The sequence below is a fragment of the Xenopus laevis genome, chromosome 9_10L (assembly GCF_017654675.1).
Source record: "Xenopus laevis strain J_2021 chromosome 9_10L, Xenopus_laevis_v10.1, whole genome shotgun sequence".
Taxonomy (NCBI): domain Eukaryota; kingdom Metazoa; phylum Chordata; class Amphibia; order Anura; family Pipidae; genus Xenopus; species Xenopus laevis.
Window position 1 is genome coordinate 98,913,327 of NC_054387.1, and position 17,734 is coordinate 98,931,060.

At 40.7% G+C, this 17,734-nt stretch overlaps 1 pseudogene; it reads left to right on the top strand.

Annotated features, from left to right (window-relative positions):
• The first annotated feature begins 3,570 nt into the window (after positions 1–3,570).
• LOC108701882 lies at positions 3,571–13,799 on the top strand (annotated as a pseudogene).
• The last annotated feature ends 3,935 nt before the right edge of the window (positions 13,800–17,734 follow it).

Here is a 17,734-nt window from a genome sequence, read left to right on the forward strand (position 1 = left end):
ATTGGTGGAATGAGGGCAGGACATAGACACCTTCATTTCCCTCCATTACATAGAGCTCAGCTGCCACTATAGGCACAATGCCGTTGATTTTCAGTAACCGGAGACCACTTGAGGGGAAACAAAAACCTTCTTCATCTGACATGAACTCTGTGGATTCTGACCTCACTAAGGGGTAAATTAACCAAGCACAAGTCCAAGGGAACATTAAGAAAATTGAGTTGTTATAATGCCCTACACATGAGCCCACTGTACAGTTAATGTTCCATATATTAAAAAATGTATGGGGGAACCTGGTTACCCAAAAATAATTTTATGGACTTTTGCAGGCTATCACTCTGAAAAAAGGAAAAGACGCCAGCATTTTTTGGATCTTTTCCACTAAAAACATTATGTACGTAACAGAAGAATGAGGAAGATCTATGGACTCCAGTGCACTTCGCCTGGTCTGAGCTGGCGAGGGCAAGTCTGGCGAAAAAGGTAACATTTAGTTAAATCCGCATCTTAGTAAATTTGCGGATTAACGTCCATTCGCCAGAGAGAATTTGCCTGGCAATAGAGTGCGAATCACAGCTAGTGTCCATCTCCTTCGCTATCGAAGTGACACCTGCGCCGTTAGTAAATCTGCGAAGTCCCTGAAAACGGTAACGCTGGCGAATCTTCACCAGTATTAGTCACTTAGACCTTTACTAAATCTGGTTAGGAGAAACATGGTGCTCCAGAATGATTAGTAAATGACTCACCAAATGAATGTGGTCCGGGTGCTCCAGCCCCAGACCCCCAGCTTTAGGGAGCAGTACAGCAAAGGATAAATGGAAGCAGGGCCTACCGGCACTCCAACGGATCCACACAGGGCAGCCATCAGGGGGGGACAGGGGGGAGAGTTGTAGGGGGCCCCTAGGGTAAGGGGGGCCTGGCCATGCCACACTTACTTGATTAGTCGGGCCCCCCATCTTTCTGAGAGCTGCTAACTTCGGGAAGGCATGGACGTTTAAGGGGCCCTGGCCAACAATTTTCTTATAACGTGGGGGGGGGGGGCCTGGCCACCAATTTTTTTTTCTCATGTAGGGTCCTAGCCACCCATATTTTTTTATTTTTTATTAACATGTGGGAACCCTAGCCACCAATATTTTTTTTGTTTTTTAACTGTGTGGTGGGGGGCGGACCTGTGGGGTTGGGAGGGCTGACCTGTAGGTAGGGCTTGCGGTGGGCGCAGCCCAGGGGGCTGTGATTTCTGATGGCGGTTCTGGATCCACAGGACCAGCGAGGATTAGTTAAAAATACATTTTATTTATACAAAGTTAAAAAAAATGTGTTTCATCTCCATCTGCCCTACGCGTTTCACACCCACTTAGGGCACTTAGTCATGGGAAAAAATATATTTTTAACTAATCTTCTCTGGTCCTGTGGATCCGTTTGAGTGTCGTCGGCCCTGCTTCCATTTATCCTTTAGTAAATCTGCCCAAGAGTCAGAACCCTGAAAAAGGAATTACAGATTTTTTATAGACTTGTAAAAAAAAAAAGTGTTACCGTTGGGAGAAAAATAGCACAGCACTGTTTTGAAAAAAATCCACGGGTGGCTATGCCTGAAGGCCAGGGTATCAGTGACTAAGGCTAGCTTGAGAATCCCATCCCAGTCAGGTTTCCTGGGGAAATCTACATACACAGAATTCTATTATCTCTCAACAACGTGCAAAGGGAGCCCTGTATTTTATGCCAGGTCATGGCAACCAGTATTTAGTATATGGGCTCCTGGCACCAATATTCACTGTATTTTATGCACCATAGTGGCCCAGGGCACTGATTTAGATAAGTAAAGGTTTTGTGTATTGACAGTCCATGGAAACAAATCTGTGACTATTTTTGAGATGAGTTGATGGACATACTCGATGCTTGGAACCGTGACGTATTGATACCAATAAATTCTAAAATGTAGAAATAGTCACCATTTAACATCACAGGAATGGATGGAACAACATTACGGCCCCCAAAAAAATATGCTTCACTTTTTTCCACTTCAGCTTGTGAAAACAAGGCCATTTATCCAGCAGCACTTAGGAACCCGTGGAACTATATACACAATAATGTTTTTCATCTGGAGATTGTTTTTTGGTCTGTCCCTCCCTCCTGCACAATTAACTGCTCCTGCCTGTGGTGTCCCCGTAGTGAAACAATAGATGAACGTTTACCAATCACTGTAAGCCTTGCCGTCCTAGGGTCAACCAATTGATATGCAATCTCAGCTCCTTAGCAATGACGTCCTGCCCTTCAGGCCCTAGCAACGGAGCAGCAGGGAAAAGATTTGGGTGCTACTTGCACATGCCGAATGCAGAATGAAACAGGTAACCCTCACGCGCACCTCTATTGATACTCTATTAGTCTGTATATCCCCAGGGCCGGATTTACATAGTGGGCGCCCCTAGGCCCACTACCGTTTGTTGTCCAGGGGGACAGGAGCAATGGGGATTGGCGCACGGGAAATTTAAAAAATGATCGTATCTCCAGCACATAACCAGTGTTTTTGAACCAATGTGGGTGTGGTTTGGCAGCATGCCGCCCCCCTAAATTCCTGCTGCCCTAGGCCCGGGCCTAGGTGGCCTTTCCACAAATCCGGGCCTGTATATCCCTCCTTCATTTTCTCCCGCTTCATCCCACGTGATCCCTGCCCTAAACCCCCACATCATTCCCAGGGGTGCGGCTCCTCATCCCTTATTAAACGCTGTGTGTACCAACCCGACATGTAGCACAGAAGCAGCTGCAGAGACGTAGTCCTGTCATCTCTGCGATTATATGTCAGGCCTCGCCATTGCCCTTTCCCAAAGTACTATGGCTTGCTGTGAGGCAGAAGAACCCATCATACTTGTTGGCTGATATAATAGATGGTGTAGCTTCTGGTAGAGCAGCGAGCTTTTTAAAACTCACCCAAAGTTGCCTCACGAGGAACCTTGGGTGACTTTGGAAATCGAGACTTGGATGCTTTGATAAAAACCTCACCCGATCCTGCCCAGACTCCTAAGTTATGGTGGGAAGCCCTAGAGAGAATCCAAATTCTTTACAACCAAATTGGGTTGATTTTAGCCAACTGTTGCAAGTGGCCGTCCCTAAGAAATTTATTTGAACCCCTTATGAAACTATGTCATTTTGACATATGCGATGGCCATCAGACTGTAGTTTCCAGACTACAGACCCTTAAGGAACAGCTCAACGAGATTTTCCCAGTAAGACATGACTGGGCTAGAGTTACTGCTATTAGGCAAAAACCAGACCAAGACGTACTTGACTATTTGGCCAACTTTGTAAAAGCTTGTCTGACCTATACTTAACAGGATCCCAGAGTGACCACCATGTCAGGAATAATGGCTACCCTTGCTCGTTTATTTGCGGTACCCCTTTGTCAAGCATCCGCAAATAAACGAGCAAGGGTTTCCCTGCTAGAAATATCCTGTTGTGCCAGTGATTTTCTACTTCTCTGTCTGTTGTGGAGGCTGCCAATACCTCCTTCATCGAGCACCAGGTTTCGCAAAATTCGGTCGGCTAGGGTGTGCGAGGTGACTTCTTGTTTTCCCAAGAATAATGGCTACCATATTTGTAGGAGGACTGTTAGAGAAAATTTCTAATGAACTTAAAATGCGATGTCTTGATTATGAACATAAGAGTTTAGACAAAGTGGCTGAAATTACACAAAAGATTTATGATGTTGTTAGAGAGAAATTGCTCAAGAAGGAAAAAGAGAAAGCAAACTGTGCTGAAAAGCAAAGACAGGAAGCTGAGTCTGGGGCTTTACAGGCGATTAAAGTTTTGTTAACCGAGAGAGAGCAAAAAGGCTAAGAACCAAAGGCAACTCAGACCAAACAGACAAAATGTTATCATGAAAACTTTCATAGATGATACTAAACAACTACTTGAACAAGTGAAAATAATAGTTGCTACTAACAACACTTTTTCTTTTCCACCTCCAGCCTACACTCCGCACCCATGTCCATCTTCCTTCAGAGGGCGTGTATACCCTCAATATCATCCCAATAAAGTCCCTCCTTGTTTCCTGCCTTTCCTCCTCAAGCTCCACCCACCACCTATACCACTCCTTCCTGCCCTCCCAAGCCACTCCCACTTTCTATCCTACTCCTCCTTGAATGTCACCCTGTTTCCCATACCCATTTAAATCATATATATATATATATATTGCACCAGCAAGTTACACAGAGCTTTGCATTCATTAAACAAACAAGGGTTACAGAATCAAAATGGAATCCCCAGATTAAAGGAACAGTAACACCAAAAAATGAAAGTAATGAAAATATAATAAACACTGGTGTGTCTTTGCTTCAGTAACACAAATATGGTTTATATAAACAAGCTGCTGTATAGCAATGGGGGCAGCCATTCAAAGCTGAAAAAGGAGACAAGTCACAGGATACCCAGCAGATAACAGATAAGCTCTGTAGTATACAATGGGATTCTTCAGAACTTATCTGTTATCTACTGTGTATCCTGTGCTTGAATGGCTCCCCCATGGCTACACAGCAGCTTGTTTGTATATTCCTTTAAAACACTTTTTTGGTGTTACTGTTCCTTTAACATGGGGATGATATGAAGGCTTACCAGCAATGCACTGAAAGTAACATGTATTTTTTACCCGCAATGCAGTGTTTTTAATTAGCAATAACCTGCATCTGCTAAGTGGATTCGGCCACAACATCTGCCATCAGGGTTCAAGTTAGCACATTATTTGTATGCATTGTGTGCACGTCACTGTGCAGGTTTTTGTAGTAAGAATGGTGTCAATAACAGCATTAGCATCTGATTCATTTGTGGCTGTAATGTCAGCTGGCTTAAGAAAGCTGGAATTACCTCTAGAACTAGATTGATCATAATTAGGGATGCACCGAAACCAAGATTCGGTCAGGATTCGGCCTTTTTCAGCAGTATTCGTATTCGGCCGAATCCTTCTGCCCAGCAAAATCTAGTTCAAATCTTAATTTGGATATACAAATTAGGGGCAGACGGGAAATCAAGTGACTTTTTGTCGCAAAACAAGGTATAAAATGTTTTCCCATACCCACCCCTAATTCGGTTCGATATTCGGCCGAATCTTAAGCAAAGATTCCACAGTTCGGCTGAATCCAAAATAGTGGATTCGGTGCATCCCTAATCATAATGCCAGGCTAATGTAGCTTCACAATTGTGTCCCTTCTAGTGTTTAAATGACCTCCTCGTAGGAAAATGTAGCTGAGGATTTGCATTGTGTCAAATATATGTAAAAAACACTGGATATGTGAGTCATGACATGGGAACACCATAAGGGTATTGTAGTGATAAGTTGGGGTGCTTTATGTGGTCCAAAAAACACAATTCCAAAGCTGCTCCCATTGACTTGAATAGAAACTGGCTACAAGTACAGATAGTTGTTGCAGAAAGATGCATTTCCAGGCTGGACAAGCACCCTAAAATGCACTATGTAGATGTGGTCAAAGGTAGAGCAGAACAATAATGATGTGCAGGTTGAGAAAAATCTTGACCCGCACCCGCCAGTACCCAGTTTTTTCCCCTCCATTTATAGACCCGTGCCGCCCCGCTCCAACGAGGATGTCACAAAAGGGGAGGGGTGGGGCAGGTGCAGGCCTATAAAACAGGAAGTTGGAAGCCGGCAGTCTATGGTCATGGGTGTCTATGGTCATGGGTGGGGAGAGTAAGCAGAAGAGCCAATAAAGAGACAACGTGGTCACGGGTTCAATGCCCGATTATAGGTCATGCTCACAGTGTTCCTGGGTGTTCCTAAATTCCTAATATATTGATCCCTGGACTTCTGACCCTTTGCTTTGACCCTGACATTGATCCTTGCTGCCTGCCTACTGAATTTTAGCCTGAAACCTGACTACGCTACTTCCTGATCTTTTAACTACCGCAAATCGGATTTTAACCATTGGGCTTCCTCCTTGGTCCAGACTCTTTCGCTACTGGAGCCACAAGGCCCCTGACACGCATGCCCAGTAGCATGAAAAGCCGAATTTTAACGAAGTCGGCTATTTCACTCTGCTGCTCATGCGTCTGCATGAAATTTGAAGAAGAAGAAGGAAGGCGACCTTTGGGGGTGCCCAACTTTTGTCACCCCCAAGTAAATATGACTTTCCTCTTCCTAATAAGTGAACATCATATTTTCTGAACTATTATCTCTGATGACTGATAAACTTTGTGGTGGTATTTCTACTGCAGGTAATTGTTGATGAAACAAAGGATGTGTCCCTGGATGTTGGCAATGAGGAGGAACTGGCACTACAGAAAGCAAAGATCAGGTGCATTGATTTATTAGCTGTTTTTCTAAATTTTCTTCTTACAGACTTTGTGGTGACAGGGATGCTGATAATTGATAGGTTGTGTTAATGTCATCAGGAAATAATTCATTCGCTGTCTACCTTGGGCTGCCGCCAAGTCTAATTCATGAATTCTAACCTATTTACAATGATGAATTAATAAATTGGATACACATAGGTCTTACCAGTTTTATCCGTAACCTAATTAATAAAATGTCACAAGGAAGCAGTAATTACACCTCTGTGCCAAAATGCTATCATTTTGTAAACAGGCTTCATTTACTATTTAGGTTTTCAAGTTTAAAAGATATCCTTGGTTTTGTCTTGCACAGTTAGAACAACAAAAATCTCCAAATATGTCAGATATCTATAAACATACTGTATGCCTAAATTCATAATGTTCTTACCATATTTCCATATTTTGTTTATAACATTCTAATAATCCACACTTGATGAATTAAAACAGCAATATATTTTTGGAGGAAAGTAAACATACCTAAGAGTACCCTCTAGAGATCCAGAATTCTTCAGGCCTTGGGTTTTCCGGATTAAGTCTATTAGATAATCATGTAAACATGAAATGAACCCAATAGGCTGGTTTTGCTTCCAATAAGGATTAATTATATCTTTGTTTGATCAAGTACAAGATACTGTTTCATTATTACAAAGAAAAAGGAAATACTTTTTAAAAATTTGGTTATTTAGATAAAATTGAGTCTATGGGAAATTAATTTTCATAATTCAGAGCTTTCTGGATAACAAATCCCATACCTGCATTTAGTCTCATTCAGCTAATTAACAAAAAAGCCTCTGGGGTTGGAAGGTTGAATATTCAGTCTAGCCCCATAGAGGATTTCTGATGCATGGCTACTAACTCACACAATTAAAGGAGAGCTAAAGTCTAAAAAAGAATATGGTTGGAAATGCTGGATATTATATGCTAAACTTACTACACCAGCAGATAGGTTGTGCAACCGTATAATGGTATTGATCCAGGGAATGAAGTTGTCCATCCTAGTTCGCCATCTCGAATTTCACTAAATCATCTCTTTCAGTGTCAATTGCACCTACAGGTGTCCTAAAATGTTTGCGTTCTTAAAATGAATTAGCTCTATTTGTCATTCTTTGGGAATCTACTTGTGATTGATTCTACAAAACATTTGGATCAATTAATCCAGCACAATATGGATATGAATTGATACAAGTTAGAGTCCTGCAGTGGGTTGGGTCCCCGCGGGTTACCCGTAAAAACCTGCAGTACCCTGCGGGTTGCAGGTAGACGTTTCGGGAGCGGGTATAGACGCAGGTCGGCGGTTCTTCGGGTTTGCTGGGTGGGTTGCGGATATTCTCAATAGTGAATTTTACTCCTTTTTTCTGATCACGCCTACTTCTAATGATGTCCCTTCCGGTTTACAATGACAGCACTTCCTGTTTCTTGATGGTCGCGGGTCGGGTTGCGGATAAGGTACTTGCAGTAGCAGGTCCAAGCGGGTAAGTATGCGGGTGTGGGTCGGGTTTGGGTTTAACAAATTGGTTCCACGCTGGACTCTAATACAAGTGACCTGGATATCTGAATTGTGTGCTTGTGATTTTTAATATTTGTAGAACAAGGCAGTTTGGATCTAGTGGACATAGCCCCTAAGGGCCTGACAACCTCCTACATTATTTTGGTTAATTGCAAAACTGTAATATCATGAGTTAATGTTATGTTATTTATCGTTTTACTGTTTTCACAGTGGACTACAGCATAATGCAGGTTTATTGGATTGTGAGTTTGTATACTGTAGTCTTCACAGATACAGCCTGTTCATTTTGTCACTGCTAAGCCATTTGAATTGTTTTCTCAGGCACCCTCTGGCCACCTTTTTCCACTTATTTTTTTGAGTTGGGGCTATTGTTGCCTATTTGTTCTGTTTTGTCATCACACTGCTTCTTCTGGCATTTGACTTTTGGTCAGTCAAGGTAAGCACCGACCTTCACTAAACTGTTTTCCTATGAAACCTCCCTACAGACTTATGTAGCATTTGCTGAACTTTGCCCAAGTTTGGCAAAAGATTGTTTTTTAATTATTTGCCGCCCTCTGACTCTTTCAAGCTTTCAAATGGGGTCACTGACCCCATCTAAAAGCAAATGCTCTGTAAAGCTACAAATGTATTGTTATTGCTAATTTTTATTACTTCTCTTTCTATTCATTCACTTTCCTCTCCTATTCATATTCCAATCTCTTATTCAAATCAATGCATGGTTGCTAGGTAATTTGGACCGTAGTAAGCGGATTGTTGAAATGTCAAACTGGAGAGCTGCTGAATAAAAAGCTAAATAGCTAAAAAAAACATAAATAATAAAAAATGAAAACCAATTGCAAGTTGTCTCAGTATATCACTCTCTACATTATACTAAGAGGCACATTTATCAAAGGTCGAATTTCGAATTCATGTGAGTTTTTAAGACTCCCATTTTGAAATTCGACCAATCTAAATTTATGAAAAAGATTGAATTTTATAAACTCGGATGAATGGAATCGACCCACAGGCTACGAACAACTCAGAATTGGTCCCTGGACGTCTCCCATTGACTTAAACAGCAATTTGGCAGGTTTAATGTGGCGAACAGTTGAATTTGAGTTCTTAAAGGGCCAGAGTATGATAAATCTCGAAAATCAAATTCAGATTTTTTCAATAACTCCCTAGTCGAATTTGACAGTTTTGACCATAAAAAAAATTGAAAAATTAGAATTTCGAATTATCAATTCGACCCTTGATAAATCTGCCCCTAAAAGTTAATTTAAAGGTGAATTACCCCTTTGAATCTTTACAAAGCATACTTGCTTGTCATTTTATGTATGTTTAGTGTTGGCAAAGGATTTCATTGACTTCCTCTCACTTATCTTAAATGTCCTACGTTTGAGTTAGGCTGCATGATGGTCAGAGGGCATACAAGATTATATTACAGCTAGTGTGAGGAAGCAAGATAACCTAAACCTTTCCTTTCTCTTCATTGAGGTTAATCATAAAACTGCTGCTGGTAAGGTTTTTCTACCTTTGTGTGCCAGATGAAGGGCCAAGGGCACGTTCCTGGGACATAATATAATTTATAGAGATGTCCTTGCAGCAGTCTCCTATGGAAAAAACATCTGCATCACAAATTGAGGGAATACATTTGCCAGTCGTACAATAGGAATCTCTTTTCAGAACATGTGAATTATTTGTTCCATAATTCAGACTCATCCAATTATAATGGCACCATGTTCACCTGCATTTTTGCAGATTCTGGAATTGAATTAGAATGACGGGAAAATTGGAGCTGTATGACAGTTTAAGGTTTCTGCTGCTAATATTAGAAAGCATAAATAATTATATTCCTCCAAAGCATATTCACGTGCAGGAAAACATCTGAAGTAAATATCAACTAGAATAAAACACATATGATAACAAAGTCATATCATTCCTGTTATCTCTAAAATTAAGCATGTTGTATTAAAAGTGTTTTTGAGATGCTGTTTTAAATATAAACCATCAGTTGGTCATTGACAAAGACATTGTCTTTCACAAGTACTGATTTCAAAATGATGCTCCCCTAGGCAAGCCTGTAATCACATTCTAACTTGCACAAGTGTACACTCACTCCACACTCATACAGCACATCAGCCTCTACCTAACAGGAGTCACATCAGGGACAGGAAATTTGAAGGCTTGTACATTCCCCAGTGTAGCAAGTGGGCGGCAAGCAGCCCTAAAACTTTGTGGCCTTCCCACTGATCTGGGCCTGACGGTCTGGAGCCATAGGCTAGGGCCAGACAACACAGGAGAATCTGATGCCACCTGGCCAGTATTTTACCGGCCTGGCCAGTAAAAATGATAGTTGATCCCAATGTCATTAATAGGGAAAAAAGATAAATATATAGGAAGGCCGGTATTTTTTCCAGAAAAGGTGGCAACCCTAGCCTGCACTGCCTGCACTCAGAATCATTACCTCCACTCGGGTGCAGGTAGACACAGCGGATTTCATGTTGTGAGGCCCTAGCCTTGCTAATGCTTTTCACAGTTGAAATTAGTATTTATTAAGTGTACTGCAAAAGTATTCCGACTTAGGCTAATGCATCATCTCATTTGTGTGTCTGCACCCAGAGCCATTGCATCAGCTTGGCTGCAGACAGAGCAGATTCCATGGCCAAAATACATAGTTAAATTGGGTTGAAAAAAGATAAAGTCCATCAAGTTCAACCCCTCCAAATGAAAACTCAGCATCCATACACACACCCCTCCCTACTTTTAATTAAATTCTATATACCCATATCTATACTAACTATAGAGTTTAGTATCACAATAGCCTTTGATATTATGTCTGTCCCAAAAATCATCCAAGCCATTCTTAAAGGCATTAACTGAATCAGCATCACAACATCACCCGGCAGTGCATTCCACAACCTCACTGTCCTGACTGTGAAGAACCCCCTACGTTGCTTCAAATGAAAGTTATTTTCTTCTAGTCTAAAGGGGTGGCCTCTGGTACGGTGATCCACTTTATGGGTAAAAAGGTCCCCTGCTATTTGTCTATAATGTCCTCTAATGTACTTGTAAAGTGTAATCATGTCCCCTCGCAAGTGCCTTTTTTCCAGAGAAAACAACCCCCACCTTGACAGTCTACCCTCATAATTTAAGTCTTCCATCCCTCTAACCAATTTAGTTGCACTTAGTCTCTGCACTCTCTCCAGCTCATTTATATCCTTCTTAAAGGGGAAGGAAACCTAGTCCGCGCAAACTCCCCACCCCCCCTCCCGTTTGTTGCCCACCCTCCCTCCTCCCCCTTGGCCTACCCCTCCCGCTGGGCAAATGCCCCTAACTTGTTACTTACCCTTCTGCGCAGGTCCAGTCCAGAGAGTTCACAGACGACATCTTCTTCCACGCGATCTTCTTCCTGCTTTGAACGGCGCATGCGCAGTAGGATCATTTCACCGGTATGATCTACTGCGCATGCGCGTGACTTTTGGCGCATGCACAGTAGATCCGTACCGGTGAAATGATCCTACTGCGCATGCGCCAAAACGCCGTTCACAGCAGGAAGACTAGGTTTCCTTCCCCTTTAAGGACTGAAGTCCAAAACTGCACTGCATACTCCAGATACTCTATAAAGAGGCATAATTATGTTTTCATCCCTTGAGTTCATGCCCTTTTTTATGCAAGACAGAACTTTATTTTGCTTTCTGTCCAACCCTAGACAGAATAAAGATGTTTGGGGCTGGAAAAACATAAGGCCTAATAGGCAGGCCTGTAGATAGAAGGGTTGTTTGGCAGTGGAGAGGGGAATTATTATAATAGATGCCAAATTTACCGGCAATGTAATTTTAGATATTGGTGCTGTCCCTAGCAAGTGATTTACATCTCGGCTGGCCAAATACTGGCCAGGTGGCAACCCTAAATATAGGGGAGGTGGGGCTGTTTGTTAACCTGCACTTTTACAAACGCCAGGAAACAACCCTGTGTGACATTAGCCTTATGACCAATTCTACTCTCTAAACTTTCTGTGATATTTTAAATTTCAGAGAACTGAAACTCTGAATTCATTGTTACTGCAGAGTAATTATGTTAATCTGGAGTAATTTTGACCCACTATTTCTGACAGGTATTTTCTGTGTTGTTTAGGTTTGTCTGCTGATATAATTGTCCCTTTAATTTTCAAATAGCTCCACAGATTGTCAATTGATTTGACAGTTCCATTATAGCACATTAACCTGTTTGTTTTGGAGCTGCTCCAGTGTCACTGTGGCTTTTGTTTGGGACCATTGTTCTGCTGAAAGATAATTTTGCCAATGCAGTATTTTCCTGTATTTTATATGATCAAGTAGAGTCCTGCATAGAGTCTGGTACTGGTGCAATACCCAATACCCAAAGCAAAAATGCTGGTCTCTTGGGGGTTGACCACAGGTACCCTAAGGAGGGAGCTGAATGGGCTGTAGATGGGGAAAAAATGAAAAGCATTAAAAAAAAACAGTTTCTTTCCTTGCCAGTGACCTAAATTCTGGTGCCTCCAGTTTGATCTGCCTCTGCCATGACATCACATCTGGTATACGGTGATGTCACTTCCAGGGCTATGGAAGTTGTCAGGGAGGTGGGTTGGTAAAGTACCTGACCCTATGCAGGACTCTAATGGAGGTATACAATACAGTATGTTAATATGTGATCATCATGGGAGGCTTGGATGCAAGGAATTTGGGGCAGGGGTGTGGGTTGCCGGGGCCAGAAATGGGTTTTGGGTCGGTGGCCCTTGTTCAGACCCAGTTTTGACCAACTAGACCTGTGCAGGTCTCTACCATCCATTCTTCCTTCTATTATGCTTCTTTCTATCTTAACAAGATGCCCTTTGTTTGAAGATAAGAAGCAACCACAGAGCATGATGCTAGTGCCACCACCATATGATTTTTGTACAGTCCATTCCAGGACACATAGTAATTGTCTGTATCGCTAACACCTGCTTCAGGGAATCTGGGAGAAATGATAATAGATAGTTACTAAGATCACCCTCGGTTTTTAAATTTTACTCTTCCTTCCTCTGCCTGATCACTTAATCTCTATGCTCTCTCCAACTATTTGATAAAATAATCTTTGGCGGGTCCAGTTGTATCTGGAAATGTCATTATATGTAGATATCCAGATGTGTACTGATCTTAGCAACATTTTGTGTTATCAGAATGTAATTGGAAGCCTACTGGTTGGATTACGTTGGTGGAACCAGATCGACGAGGATAGGAAAAGTCACTGGATCTTTGAAGCTAAAAAGGTAATGTATTTAAAGTCATACATTTACAGGGACTGCCCTTACTATGATAACAAATGAAAATGAATTATAAAAAGAGAATTCTCATCCTCTCGCTATCTCTTTCCTCTCTGCACAAGATCTGAAGGGGTTTAAATATACAGTTTGGCCAGCATACCTTGATTCATTGGCCATTTAGTTTACACAACTTTTTACACTGTTTTCCTGGTGTTTATTGTTTTATGCAGTAAGATAAATAGACCTCTTACTGTACAAGTAACCTGGTGCTTCACTTCCTTTAGGGCAACTGATCAGGACAGATAATTCAATAGGATCACAAGTGATCTGTCTAAATGGTCCACACATGCTCAGATGGTTTGGCAGTATGGCTGAAATTGTTGTGTTTAGGATGTTTCCACATGCAAACTGCTTACTTGGTCCTATCTTTTATAAAATAAAATGTAACAGTCTTTTTTTAAACACACTTTTTCCTGCAGTAGCTTCTATTACTTTTCACTTGTTTAATTTGGCCAGGGATGAACTTTTGCTTTAAGCTATATATCAGTCTCCTAAAATTAGATACATTCATTTCTTTCCATACATATATTTTTATGAATATTACGGTACTGACGGTTGGTTTAGGCAATAACAGTTTGTTTTAACGTTTCCAAGGCTTCACCAAATATTTCAGCATCGATAGAGGCTGAAGCTCGGATCTTCCTGACAACTTCCTTGACTACTTGGTGGTCAGACTGGTGGGAAAATGACCAGCAGGTGGTGTTGTTGTAAAAAAATTAATTTCATTGACATTAACAGTACGGGGCACATTTACTAAGGGTAATAAACCCTTGAATTCGACCCTTGAAGTAAAATCCTACCAATTCGCATATCGAAAACTGATGGGGAAGGTCCCCATAGGCTAACATTGTAGCTCAGTAGGTTTAAAGTGGCGAAGTATGTAGTTGAAGTTTTTTTTAAAGAGACAGTACTTTGACTATCGAATGGTCGAATGATTTTTAGTTTGAATTGTTCAAATGAAGTTGTAGTTGAAGGTCGTAGTAGCCTATTCGATGGTCAAAGTACCCAAAAAAAACCATCGAAATTCGAATCCTTCACTCGAGCTTAGTAAATGTGCCCCTACATGTAACCTTTAATATCTTGGAATTAAAAATAAAAAAATGATGACTGTACATTGCAAAGGTGTTTAGAAAAGCACTCTCGGCAATTTACATTCACTTATTTTTAAGGTTTACTTATCCTTTAAAAGGTTAAAGTTTGCGTTGCTGTGTCAATCCTATAAAGTACAACATTTAGCTTACTGCCTTCTGGATCAGTCTATTATGTTTCTGTTTACCTCTTGAGAGATGGCAGATATATGACAGGATGTCTAATCCAATACATTTGCATATAATAGCAAAGAATGCAATATTTTATTATGCACAACAATAATGATTGTACTTTCTGCACACAGGCTCTTGTGATTGCTGGGATTTCTCTTCAATCAGCAAATATTTATGGCTGTGTCTACTGCAAAACAGGAGGCCAACAAAATGTTAGCAAGTCAGCATCAAGATGTTTGTCCCAACAGCTCTTCCAAAGAGTAAGTAATACAGTCTGTGTAAAATGTTCAGAAAATACTGATATTACCTGCTGTACTTGCTTGGAGCTGTGTGACAAGCACTTTACTACTGGTTATATTATTTGGCACAAGACAGGGCAGCACCTTGATAAATTAGAAAGATATTAGCATTCACAGTGGAACTCAGGAACCACAAGGATCTGTATGGTTCTTTTATTTCATCCTTTGTCTAAATGTCTATTTATTATGAAAAGAAAAGATCTGTTGTAGGGGAACACATGACTAAAGGCATAAGGCAAATGTTAAGAGCCCTTACTTTGTAAATAGTTGACACTTTTGACTGGTGTTATAGTGAGATTACCACTAAGTGGCGCTGCATGCACATTCATGTAAAGTACAGCCACTACTATATTAGAAGTTTTTAGTATATGCAGATTTATAAGCTTTATATTCACAAGAAAAAAGGTTTTGCAGAAAATCACGGGTCGCCGTGATGCACGCGCAAGACTTTGTGTGCATTGTGGGTAACGTGCAGGATCCGCTGGTTCTGCTTCCTCTTTCATTACTCCACTGGCCCCTCATTGAAACTACTGCCTGATTTCTAGGATAAATTACCAACCTGAAAGCTGCTGAAATACAGATGCTGAACAGTAGCTACGTAATTGAAACCCACAAAAAAACTAAAGTTTTAAGATGTGGTTCACTTTAACTTCACGTTAACGTTTAGTTTTCGTTCAGTTATGGAATGACCAATTATTAGCAACTTTTCAATTGGTCTTCATTATTTATTTCTTGTAGTTTTTGAATTATTTGCCTTCTTCTTCTGACTCTTTTCAGCTTTCAAATGGGAAGGGTGTCACTGACCCCATCTAAAAACAAATTCTTTGTAAGGCTACAAATGTATTTTCGGTTCAGGCCCTTTCATATTCTAGTCTCTTACTGAAACCAATGCATGGTTGCTTGGGAAACTTGGGCCTTAGCAACCAGCTTGCTGAAATTGCAAACTGGAGAGCTGCTGAATAAAAAGCTACATAATTCAAAAACCACAAATAATAAAAAAAAATTAAAACCAATTTCAAATTTTCTCGGAATATCACTCTCTACATCAGTAATCCCCAACCTGTAGGTTGTGAGGAACATGTTGCTCCCCAACCCCTTGAATGTTGCTCTCAAAGCAGGTGCTTATTTTTCAATTTCTGGCTTGAAGTCAAGTTTTGGTTGCATAAAACCCAGGTGTACTGCCAAACAGAGCCTCCTGTAGGCTGCTAGTCCACATAGGGGTCATCAATAGCCAATCACAGCCCTTATTTGGCACCACCCAGGAACTTGTTTCATGCTTGTGCTGCTCTCCAACTCTTTTTACATCTAAATGTTGCTCACAGATTAAAAAAAGGTTGGGGACCCCTGCTCTACATCATACTAAAAGTTAGTTTAAAGGTAGACAACCCCTTTTAAGCAAATGTCATTAATTAGAAAACAAATCCTTTAATTGGCTGCTTCTTAATTTTTTTTTTTATTTCATCAATTTATCAGTACTGTCATGAGAGGCAAGCTGAGAGGTGAACGTTAGATGAACACAGCAAAGTGGGGTGACCGGGGCTCTCTCTTTCCTCCCCCACTGCACCGCAAACATTTTACCTCCTTTTAATTTGCGTCTGTAATTGGGCTAGAGGAGGCAGGAGAGTATCCGCAGTATCACAATGGAGTGTCTGCAGTGCCACCCCAAGCGGTCCTGGGTCGACAGAACCCACCGGGTCCAAATTTACCATTCACTGAAAAATACATGTTAAATAAATTACAGTTCACAAGTAACTTGCAGCATCCAACTAAAAATGACTGTACAATTCACAAATAATGTATACACAATGTACCCAGAAATTGCTCTACAACTGTTGCTAGTGTAGTTTAAACTGTAGGACAACAGGAATCATGGTGCACCTGAAAAGCCCATGCAGCTGTACTGCCCCCAGTCTACAAGCAGTATGGATAACGTTTGTTAGAAATTCTTCATTACTAACAAAACTGAGCTCTCAATTGGTTAGTGGTGAATCCACTATTTTAGGATTTGGCCAAATCCCGAATCCTTTGTGAAAGATTCGGCCGAATACCAAACTGAATCAGAACCCTAATTTACATATGTAAATTAGGGAAACAAGGGTAAAAGAAAGTCTCGTGATTTTTTGGATTTGGTTCGGCCAGGCACTTGGATTCCAAATCCGAATCTTGCTGATAAAGGCTGATTCTTGGCCGAATCCCGAGCCAAATCCTGGATTCAGTGCATCCCTATTAATGTATATACCCTTTTATTGTACAATGCTGAGAAATATGTTGGTGTTTCATAAATACTTAATAATAATACAGGTATGAGTTCCATTATCTGGAAACCTGTTATCCAGAAAGCTCTGAATTATGGAATGGCCCTCTCCCATAGACTCCATTTGATCCAAATAATCTAAAATTTTAATAATTATTTCCTTTTTCTCTTTAATAATAAATAATAATAAAACAGTCCCTTTTACTCGATCCAAACTAAGATATAATTTATCCTTATTGGAGTCAACACCTGCTTAAGTTGAATAACTTTCTAGCAGACTTAAGGTATGAAGATCAAAATTACGGAAAGATCTGTTGTCCGAAAAACCCTAGGTCCAGATCCCGTACCTGTAATAATACATATTGTACCATTAGTTTGTATACATCTTATTTGGGCTTTGTTACAAATATAACATCTAGAGAAAAAGCCTTTGAAATTATGCATTTAGGGGATAAAGTAAATAATATTAGAAGGCAGAAGATGTAGAAAAGTGTTGATTCATAAGTCAAGTCTTCTCTGACAAACAGCAAAATTCCGAAGCTGTTTTTGGATTTTCTACAAAAATTACTTGTTAGTAATGAAGCTCTGCATGAACTGAGGCATAACATGATCTATGATTGTTTCTTCTCATAAACAAAGCTACTTATAATGTCATTTGTTTTAATGTACCAGGCAGTTAAGAGGTGATTCTCTGGGCCTTAATCACAATTAGATACAGGAGGGCATCCACAAAACTGGTATAAATTGAAGCCAGAGTAACCCATAGCAACCAGTCAGCAA